General features: G+C 35.4%; 1 pseudogene; it reads left to right on the top strand.

Annotated features, from left to right (window-relative positions):
* Positions 1-310: 310 nt before the first annotated feature.
* Positions 311-1,273, top strand: LOC138918430 (olfactory receptor 2T29-like; annotated as a pseudogene).
* Positions 1,274-9,761: the final 8,488 nt, after the last annotated feature.

The following is a 9,761-nucleotide window of genomic DNA, read 5'->3' as shown; positions in this document are numbered from 1 at the left end:
TGTTATCTATCATCGGAAAATCTCATGACCTTGAACTACAGCAATCTTGCTATGAGTGAAGGATTCTATTCACCCTCAGTTGCAACTTCTTAATTTTCTGGTAATACTGTTGAGTTATAGGTAACTTACAATTGCCAAATCTACAGATCCCTGGAACCATCCCCTGGTAGCACAATTGGGTTGTCATGTACACTCACCCACACACACAGACACGGAAACACAAGCTCACAAATCATTAATTTCTGTTGATCGTATCCCATGAACAATCTATTAATCCCAAAGCTCTCCTTGGTGATCTAGGTGAAATCTAATGGACAACACCATGTTGGCAGCCAACAACACCACATGGTCAGATTTCATTCTGATGGGATTCTTCAGTCAATCCAAGCACCCAGTTCTGCTTTCTGTGGTCATTTTTGTGGTTTTCCTGATGACCTTGTTTGGAAACACCATCCTGATCCTTCTGGTATACTCTCAAGCCCACCTCCACACCCCCATGTACTTTTTCATCAGTCAACTATCTCTCATGGACATGATGTACATTTCTGTCACCGTGCCCAAGATGCTTATGGACCAGGTCATGGGTGTGAATGAGATCTCAGCCCCTGAATGTGAGATGCAAAAGTTTCTGTATCTGTCACTATTAGGTTCAGAATGTTTCCTTCTAGCTGCCATGGCCTATGATCGCTATGTGGCCATCTGTCATCCACTCCATTATCCTATTCTCATGAACCACAGGGTATGTCTCCTTTTGGTGTCTGGCTGCTGGTTCCTAGGGTCAGTGGATGGCTTCATGCTCACAACTGTCACCATGACCTTCCCCTTCTGCAGGTCCCGGGAGATCCATCATTTCTTCTGTGAGGTCCCTGCTTTAATGAAGCTCTCCTGCTCAGATACCTCTCTCTATGAGATGCTCATGTACCTGTGCTGTGTACTCATGCTCCTCATCCCAGTGATAGTCATTTCAAGCTCCTATACTTTTGTCCTCTTCACCATCCACAGGATGAACTTAGCATAGGGGTGGAAGAAGGCCTTAACCACTTGTTCTTCACATATGATGGTGGTCACCCTCTTTTATGGGGCTTCGGTCTACACCTACATGTTCCCCAGCTCCTACCACACACCTGAGAAGGATATGGTTGTATCTGTATTTTACACCATAATCACTCCTGTTCTAAACCCTTTAATCTATAGTATTAGGAATAAGGATGTCATAGGAGCTCTAAAGAAAATGTTGAATGTGGGAACTGTCTTTCAAGAAACTATCAAGTAGGAAATTTTGGTACTAATGGTTTATTTTCCTTCTCTCTACACATCAGAAGTTTAGGACCTTATGCCAATGTTGTTCCTCAGATTCTCACACAATGATGTGTTGTCCTATATTCATCCCTTTTGAAGGTATTGTTTTCTTATACTGGAAAGCTCTTCATTTTATACTCCTTCTGCATTGAAAATATTTATGCAATCACATCAATATTACATTTTCTGAAGTTGATAACTGCACTGTGACTCTATGGGAGAATATTCATATTCTTAGGAAATATATAATGAAAATATTTAGAGAAGAAATCATAAGGTGTGCAGCTGATGAGGTAAAGAGAGAAAAAGTGATGAAGTCAAAGGGTTATAATGTTAATAGGTGGATATAGCTAAAGGGTATATGAGCGTTAATTGCATCATTATTATTCATGTTACTTTTCTGTAAATTTGAAATTAATGAAAAATAAAGAGTAAAGTATCAGACTTTCTCAGTTTCTTTGAGTTCCTACTTTCTGCTTGGTGGCAATTTAAATGATGTATCATAGAAATTATGCTCATTTTAATGTAGTTGATCATTACTGTGACAATCCTGTCATCTGCCCACATTTACTGAAGGCTGTGTTGTTCTTCATGGTCAAATCTTGAAGGCATCTAGTGAGTGTTTTGCCTCTCTGAGATTCTTAGTAACTTGTGGTAGACTGAGTATCCAAGATCATATAAGTTACTGTGGGAAAAATATTAACCCCATGTGTAAGCTGGATTTAGGGAAGTTTCCCTTGAAGAGGTGGTATCTGAGATGATATTTCAAACACGTAACTTATTAAATAAGGAGAGGAAGAACATCAAACATTCAGTTCTTTATTTCTTCAGCCAACGTTTCTTATGCTATGTTATTATAAAAATAATAGTTCCTAGACAAATGAGTTTAAACTCATAATAAAGCATGGCTACTGTAGCCAAGGAACTTGAATTGTAGGCATGGTTTCTACAAATTGTTGTAGTAAAATAAATAGATTCTTTTGATGCTCATGTGGAAAGGGCACAGCTCATTAGGACACATCAGCTCTAGCTTTGAGATGCAAATTCAGCCAAACAAGGGGGCTGAGAGAAGACTCTGGAGATGAGTGTTGAATGGAGACAAATATTGTTGTCAGATGAGTATACTAAGCTGGGCAGGGGGGTTGTGCTCAGGGAAATGATACCATGGAAAAGGTAGGGTATGAGCAAAGGTGAGATGTTTGACAAGCAAGAGATGTAAGTGTTCCAATAGCACTTATTTCCTGCTTCAATGTATAGCCTAGTTTCCTGTCCTTTTGTGACCCAAGGCTTTACAAACAATAGTAAAATGTTCAGACTTGCATTTGAGAAATGTTAAATTGTGGCAATCAATTGGAAAAGTCCAATACTGGAGATAAGGAGACCACATGAGTGAGAACAATAAACTGAAGGGAGTTGATCTAAGTGGAAAGGACCATGGCTTAACACCAGGAGGGACATGTGGCGGTATTTGTGGTCAGCGGTGCCTTGTTGAACCTGTTACATAAAACCACACACATTGCACGTCTACAAATTTCCGATTGGCTGTGTCAACTTATGAATTATCAGGTGGTTTCAACAGTACAAATTCCCTTTACCTCTTGACATACTCAATTACTTCATGACCGTAAAATAAGGATGTTTCAGTATTTGGGGAACAATTTTGGAAGGCCAGTTTGCATTAATTTTGTTGCAGTGAGAATGAATAAAATTTGCACTCTCTAACGTTTAAAAGAAATGAGAAGTACCCCTCAATTTTCTGAGCTATGATGATACACACATTTGATGATTCCACTTACAACACCCTAGACATGGGGAACAAAACAACAAAATGTGACCTGGAACCATATTCTTCCAAAGATGAAATTTTTGCTGTCTCAAGAAAAGACAAAAAAAAGATAAAAATGTTTTCAGAAGCATGACTTTTTAAAATAAATTGTTCAAAATACAATTTATTTAGACTTACTTTTTTTCCCAACCTACAGTGTATCTTCCATAGCCTCTACTAATAAGGATTTTAAAAACTGGGTAGCTTGGAAATTCTTATCAAAATTATATATAGTATATAATACTCAGAATTCCTAGACATGGAAGAACAATTTCCCAGTTCTAGAAAGAAAAGAATAAGATGAAGTGTTTCTGGTACTCAAGTGTACTTGCTGACAGTGCCAAACAAGGAGCTGTGCACTGAAGTAGTTTACAGTTTTCACATTTCAGAATTTGTTCATGTTTGTGCTCATGATGCCACCAGTATTTGGCCAGAGATCACTTACACCTCATAAAAAGAGGCTCTCAGGCTTTTTACATTCTCTAAAGGACATTAATAACTATGATTGGACTTCTTGCCAATTTTAGAAGTAAAGCAGCAAAGATTAGGTAGAGAAGATTGCACTGTTTTCACAAGCATTCTGCTTTTTAAAATTTGTTCAAAAGTTTGAAAAAATAGGAGACTCAAATTAATTTTTCTATGGATGACTCAGGAATTGGGGCTTAATAAAATTAGATGCATATAAAATCACATTTAACATAATTTTTATTGCCTGTCTTCCTTCTTTCCATACTCCCTCAGAATATTTGCATTGACAACAACTGACACAAACAGCAGATATTGTCATCATTTTCCTGGTTTGCATGACACTATTCCCTTCCCACTCATTTACTTTACTCTTCTCAGGGCTGACCTCATGGGAATGTGGCCTGTGTGCTTGCATGGGGTCTCACACTCAGAAAGACACTTTGCTTGGTTTAATACTCTGTTGTTGAAATCTCAAAATTCTCAATAATTTTATCTCTGAGTATGCATGTGACCAGGGGAGCTAGGCTAGATGGCAGCATTAGAATGCAACTTTGGTCCAGCAATAGCACCTGCACTTGTGGGCTCAGGAAGCATGTACATGGAGCAATTGACCTGGCCTCCCCATGTGCACACACACATCTGTGTTCAAAGAATGACAGGATGAAAAGGGACTGTCTGGGCTGGGACCTGGAACTAAATGGGTGGTAGTGATGTCAACAGCAGCTGCAGATGGAGCATCAATGGTAGAAGTGGCCACTGCACAGAAGGGAGGAGGATCTCCGCCTGCCAGGAACAATAACCCATAATGGGAGCAGGGTCTGACTTATCCATCCATCCCAGAGACCATCCTTGTGTCATTAGCAAAATTATGAACTATCTCACCAGAGTTCCAGGACAGGGAATCCTAGGGAAATTAGGGTGTAAACTTTGTCCTAAATTGTTTTAAATAAAAGTACACACATAGTCATTGCAATACAGCATTGGAAGTCATTGGAATTCATCAGCAACATTGCAAAGAAAATGTCCACAGGCTTAGAACTTTAAATAAGATGTACAGGTAATTTAAAAATTAATATGAAAGATAATCGATGGAAAAGAACACTCTTTTCGTATGAAGTTTAAAAAATAAATCATTAACCAAAGAGAAAAATAACATTATTTTAACATGTAATTGAAATACAATGATAAAATGAATAAACAAGCATTTGAAATATAAAACCATTTCCTTTGTCTTATACAAAGTCCACAAATTACCATAAATTTGAGAGGAATCATTAAAATGCCATAGATTAAATTTACACTTAAAATTAAACTCTAAATCAAGAAATTGATTTATATTGAAATTGATGGGTTGAAATCTACTCTTAATAGAAATCTTTTCAGAAAAAATTCTCCTTGAGTTATCAGTTTTACATGTATTTACAAGCTAGTTTTGTCCAGATATGAGTGATTTTCTTCTGGTCTAGATTAATTTTACTACTTGAACCCTATGCATAAAATATTTTTACTTACTATATATGATTAGTGAACTTATAACCAGGTCCTGGGTACATAAGCAAAAAACTCTGTCTACATTTTCACAGTGCATATTCTTTGAATCACTCTTCCTAGGACCCCCATCACCTCTTTGTTTCTCAGCCTGTAGATGATGGGCTTGAGCATTGGGGTCAGGATGGTATAGAAGACAGCCAGAATCTTGTCCTCCATTGGAGATTGGAGGGACCTTGGGCATAAATAATTGTAAACAAAGGGAGCATAAAAGAAAGTCACCGCAGTCAGGTGGGTGTTTCAGGTGGAATAGATCTTCTTTCTCCCTTCTGCTGAGTGCATGAGGTGGACAGCAAGGAGAATGCAGCCATAGGAACATGTAATTCCAATAAAAGGAAACACCAGAAAGAGGGTGGTGCTCATAAACACTGTGTACTCTTAAACCCAGTTATCCATGGCAGCCCAGAGTCAACATGGCTGGGACATTACAGAAGAAATGGTCGATGGCCCTGAATAGACAGTGGGGGATATGGAAGACATATGTGGTGTGGGCACAGGAGTAGATAGAACCCATTATCCAAGATTCTATTATCATCATCACACACACTCTTTTGCTTATATGAATGGAATAGGGGAGAGGAAAGCAAATAGCCACATAACGATTATAGGCCATAGATGTCAAGAGCAGTGCTTCTGCAATTGCTAAAGTCAAGAAGAGGAAGCTATGAATCCCACATCCAATGAAGGAGATAGACTTGTTTCCAAACAGAAAATTGGAAGCCACTTTGGGGACAATGGTGGAGATGTAGTTCAGGTCCATGAGGGAGAGCTGACTAATTAGGAAATACATAGGACTGTGGAGATGACTGTCTAGGAGGATGAGAAGGATCACAGACAAGTTGCCAAGCAGAACCATGAGGAAAATGAGAACAATGAGAATGAAGAGGACCAGGCCAATTATTGATGATGGAAACAACCCCAATGAGATGAAATCAGTGGATATTTGAATATAATTTTCCATGGGGGCATTAATATGTTCTTTTCCTAGAGGGAAACACAAGAGTAAGTTAAGTGTAAAACTCTAAGCTATTAACTTTCTAACCTTAACTATAATTTTTAACTTGTTATTGTAGTCAGACAGTGTATTATTTAAAATTTTACATCTCTTAAATGAAGAACAGAACTGATTTTGGAAGAAAGAAACCTTGTTTTCCAACCCAGAGATTAAAATTTGAATATGCAAACATTTGTTGCCAAAGAGTTTTCCAAGAAATCTTTAAAATTATTTCAAAAACATTTCAATTATTACTTTATTAGGATAAGTATGTTTTACTTCCCTACACAGACTCACATTTCAGCAAAATCAGATGTTGTATTCAAAACATAAGCATAGAAAATCTATCTAAATTTATACATTGTAGAGTTCTAGTATCAATAAATTTTTATGACCCTTAAAGTATGATTTTTCTATCATATTTAAGCCCTAAAACTTACCTCTAAAACTACAGTAGCCTATCGGCTCATGTTGAGGCATTATATTTCTTTCTTAAGTCTACTTGGCAAAGTAAAGTCAAATCAAATTTTCCTGAAGTCAGGTATTATCATTTGTTTCATTTGTTCTGAAATGTGGCATGAGTCCTTATTGTCCAGTTCCACTTACACAAAGTCATCCTCTTCTGCCTCCTCATTTAGGTTCTAAATGTTGCAGTTAAAGAAGACCCTTTACTGGAACATCTAAACACGCATTCATTGTAGCTCTCACGACTCTGCTCAGGCTCTTCCAAATAGCATGTTCTCTGTTTCTCTGCTTCTCTAACATGTATGTAATATTATACATTGCTTTATGAAACTTTGTCTTACTCATTCATTTTTCCCTTTCGTTTACTTGTATTTAATATTGTTTCCAAGTTTAGATAAATGTGTGAATTTAAGTCCATATATTTGTCATCTCTCCCTCTTAAAACTCAATTCTTATGATAATAAAGAAATAGATATTTTATAAATTAAAAGACAGTAAGTGAGCAAAAGACACAGTGATAGATGAAATAGTTCAGGACGTTTGAAATAAGGAATTTGGATAGAGAAATGGTCAGTTACTTAAATGGAAAACAGGAAATGGCACCTTGAGAGTCTTCTTCGTGGAAGTAGGAGGAGGAATTATCAAGAGACATTATAAGTTAAGAAGATCCACACAGTATGTGATGTTTTAGTCTTAAATATTATTTTAAAGCCCAACGTTACCAGACTTTTAAGGAAGTTCCCAACATGAAGGAGGAAGATTCACAAATATGCATACATACACACAAACCCACATACCTATTCACACACAATCTGCACAAATATAAAGTGAGTTATATGTGGTTGGGAAGATGCAGAAAGAGAGTGCATTTTTAGGAAATGAGATTGCTATATTCAAAGAAATATGAGACATTATTAATCCACCATATAAATATTATTAGATATATAAAAAGGAGTACCATGGAACAAGAAAGTCTTTTGCTAATTAAAAAACATAATAATTGATTTTAAAAATTAAGTGAACCTTTCAAAGGCAAAGTGAAAAAAATCTACCAGAAGTAAAAGAAAATAACAACAGCAGCATCAAAAGATTGCCATTTTGAAAGTTTAAGAGAATTAGAGAATTAATATAGGGAAACAAATCTACGCTTTTTGTCATTCCTAGAAATGCATGTAACAAAATAATAATGGAGTTAATATTATCAATGGAAAACATTTTTGAAATTGATATATATATATATATGATCTGTCATATTCAATAGCATGTACAGAATATAGAAAAGTAAATAAGAAATATTTTATTAAAATATATTTTCTTGAAAATTACAAATATCTTTGTGGAAACATTTTCTGAAAATTATCAATATTGCCTATATATTTATGGCCCTAAAAGCGCCTTGACAGAGAAAATAGCAATAATAATGAAACGAACTATATATGGAGTATTAACCAAAATACTATAAGCTTTTAAAATAATTTATACTTTTATATTTTAGAAATATATACTAGAAGATGGGACAATGCTCTCAACTTTGCCACCCCAGGTACAAAGTGAGATGTAACTATGTTGAAAGGATGAGAAAAGGGAAAAAGGACTGGAGGTGGTGGTATGTGGAGAAGGAAAGTCTCCATCCACAGTGGTTGAGGTGATGAGTCAAAAGACGATATATGATGTTTATTAATTATTAGAAGATAAGCATATTGGCAGAAAATACATGGAAATAGAGGATAAAGTTGGTAAAGCAATATGAATTATTTGCCTTGGGGATGTGGAAGGGGGGGTTATGGGAACATAGTTTTACTCTGTAGCTGCTGAAATCATATTCTTGCATTACTTGAAAAAGATACTAAAGTGATGTAAAATTGATGTCACAGTTACAAATTTACCTCACAACTAACATTATATTCAATTGTGAAAGACTGAAAGCTTTTCCTCTAAGATAAAGAACAAGTAAGGATGTCCACTTTTGCCACTTCTAGTCAACATAGTACTGATGGATTAAATAGAACAATTAGGCAAGAAAAACAAACAAAAAGACGTGCAAATTGGTGGGAAGAAGTAAAACTATCTTGGTTCAAAAACAACAGAGTCTTATATGGAGAAAATTCTAAAAAGTCCACAAAAAAGTCTGTTGAAACAATAAATTCAGCAAAGTTGCAAGGCATGAAATCAGTTCTGTTTCTATACACTAATAATGTAAGATCTTAAGAAGAATTTAAGAAAACAATTACATTTACAATGTCATCAAAATGTACAAAATACTTAGGAATAAACTTAACAAGGCAGGCAAAAGAATTTGTGCACTGAAACTCAAAAACCATTGCTGAAAGAAATCGAAGAAGAGATAAATAAATAGAAAACCATCCTTTGTTAATGGATTGGAAAACTTAATATTATTAAGATGACAATACTACCATAAACAGACTTCAGATTCAATGAAATGCCTATCATAATCCCAATCAGGTTTTTTGCAGAAATAGACAAATACATCCTAAAATACATATGGAAGCTCAAGGTACCCAAATAGCCAAACAGTCTTATAAAAGAATTGGAAAACTCACTTTTTCCAATTCAAAACTTACTACAAAACTACATTAACAAAAAGAGTGTAGTATTGGCATAAATACAAATAAACCAATAAAATAGAGATACCAGAAGAAACACTTTCACCTATTTGGTCAAATAACTTTTGACAAGGGTCTGAAAACGATCCAATGGGGGTGTCTTTTCAACAAACATTGGTGAGAAAACTTAATATCTACATGCAAATAATGAAATTATAACATTACTTGACATCATACACATAAATTCACTTAAATGGTTCCAAGAGCAAAATATAGAGTTAAAATCTATAAAATTTTAAAATAAAACCAAGGGGAAACATTTCATGACATTGGGTTTAGTTATGTTTTGCTAGATATGACAGAAAAACATGTGTAACCATAAAAATAATGATTAATTGGATTTCATCAAAATTATCCTCTATATCAGAAGAGATTATTAAACAATTATAACATCAAGTCTGGAGAGAAAGATAGCATCAAATATAACTGTAACCATCTTAACTTGGTAAGAAACCTACAATACAAAAAGTGATAACTTGTGGCAAGAAAAACAGAAGGAGAAGAGAAAAGGACAGAACCTACAAAGGTCAGTGGAGAA

The sequence above is a fragment of the Equus caballus genome, chromosome 17, assembly GCF_041296265.1.
Source record: "Equus caballus isolate H_3958 breed thoroughbred chromosome 17, TB-T2T, whole genome shotgun sequence".
Classification (NCBI taxonomy): Eukaryota; Metazoa; Chordata; class Mammalia; order Perissodactyla; family Equidae; genus Equus; species Equus caballus.
This window is presented reverse-complemented; position numbering and strand designations above follow the sequence as displayed.